We start from the raw sequence: 2,097 nt of genomic DNA on the forward strand, positions 1-2,097 counted from the left end.
GACAGAGAGAGAGAGAGTGGGGGAGGGGGGGCAGAGAGACGCAGAGGGAGAGAGAAAATCCCAAGCAGGCTCCACTCGGTCAGCACAGAGCCCGATGCGCAGCTTCATCTCACAAACTGTGAGATCACGACGGGAGCCGAAATCAAGAGCCAGTCGCTTGGGGCGCCCGGGTGGCTCAGTCAGTGAAGCATCGACTTCGGCTCAGGTCGTGATCTCACGGTTTGTGAGTTCGAGCCCCGCATCTGGCTCTGTGCTGACCACTCAGAGCCCGGAGCCTGCTTTGGATTCTGTGTCTCCCTCTCTCTCTGCCCCTCCCCTGCTCGTGCTCTGTCTCTCTCTGTCTCAAAAATAAATAAAAACATTAAAAAAAAAAAGATTCCCATTGCACACATGAGGCTCAGAGAGGTGAAACAACCTACCTAAAGTCACACAGCCAGTACGTGGCAGAGCTGGGACGTGAAACCCTCTGTCTGCGATCAGAGTCTGAGTCCCTGTAAGCCACAGTACCTACCCCCTCGTCCCTCCCCAGTCCCGTTGCTCTGCCTCCCGCACTATCTTGGGGGCAGGCTCCGTGCGTGGGACCTTGATGTGTGTGCCGGCTTCCGGGCAGTGAGCTGAGCGTTTCATCCTGGGTGAGGAGGGGACACTCGGCGAATCACCTTCCTTTCTTTACTGCGACTGAGACGGAATGTCCAAGGGGCGGGGAGCCAAGCACTTCATACACAAAGCACAGTGGTTAAAAGCAGGGGTTGTGAGACGGAGGGACTTCACAGATCAATCAAATTAATAAAACTGGGTCCTAACGTAGGGTCAACGACTTTTGATTTCACCGCATAAAAAAAATTTTCTACTACTACCGCTATCAATAATAATGCTAGAAATAGTATCTAACCATCGTAAAGACAGCTTATGATGCACCAGGCACTGTTCTCAGTCTTTTTTGTTTGTTTGTTTATTTATTTATTTTGAGAGAGAGCAAGCAGGGAAGGGGGGTGGGGAGAGAATTCCAAGCAGGCTCTGCACTGTGCAGAGCCCGATGTGGGGCTTGAAGTCACGAACCGTGAGATCACAACCTGAGCCGAAATTAACAGTCAGACTTCGGTTCAGGTCATGATCTCACGGTTCGTGGGTTCGAGCCCCATGTCGGATTCTGTGCTGATGGCCCAGGGCCTGGAGCCTGCTTCGGATTCTGTGTCTCCATCTCTCTCTGCCCCTCCTCCGCTCATGCTCTCTCTCTCTCTCAAAAGTAAATAACATTAAAAAAAAAAAAAAGAAATTAAGACTCAGATGCTCAACCAACTGAGCTACCCAGGAGCCCCACTGTTCTTGGTCTTTACATGAATTGTCTGATTTGATCCCCACAAAAAACCTTACTCCATAGGCATTTTGTCGATGAGAAAACTAAGAAATGTTACGTCATTTGCTCCTGGGTCTATGCTGATAACCATTATGGCAGAAGCTCATCCTGGATTCATAAAGGGCATCTTTGAAAACAATCAAGCACACAAGGGAGGTCACCACCTCAGAATTTGGGTATAAAGAAGTAAGAAGGCACCCGGGTGGCTCAGTCGGTTAGGCGTCCGACTTCAGCTCAGGTCATGATCTCACAGTTCGCGGGTTCGAGCCCCACATCGGGCTCTGTGCTGACAGTGCGGCCCCTGCTTGGGATCCTCTCTCCCCCGTTTCTCTGCCCCTCCCCCGCTCGCTCTCTCTCTCAAAATAAATACATAAAAGAAGACATAAGGAGCTCAGTCAGTGTAGTCAGGCAGCACTGGGTTGAACCCTCTCTGTGCCTCAGTCTGTTCCCCTGTAATGAAAATATTAACACTTGCCTCATGGGTTGTTGAGAGAAATAAAAGACTTCACACATCCAGAGCTCCTTTGCACAGCAGCTGGCACATAAAAAGGACCCCTGTAGTTACCAGCCGTGAGGCTTATCGTTGCTGTTCCTCCTGGCACAGCCCCGCAAGACGTACTGGGCACGGATTCTACTGTGTGGGCCTGCTCTGGAGGTCATGCTGTTGCGTGACCGACTGTCCCCCTCCTTCACTAACAGAAACAGCCAGAAATTGTTTCTCATTGGTGGAAACTGGTGTT

The sequence above is a fragment of the Acinonyx jubatus genome, chromosome X (genome assembly GCF_027475565.1).
Source record: "Acinonyx jubatus isolate Ajub_Pintada_27869175 chromosome X, VMU_Ajub_asm_v1.0, whole genome shotgun sequence".
NCBI classification, from domain to species: domain Eukaryota; kingdom Metazoa; phylum Chordata; class Mammalia; order Carnivora; family Felidae; genus Acinonyx; species Acinonyx jubatus.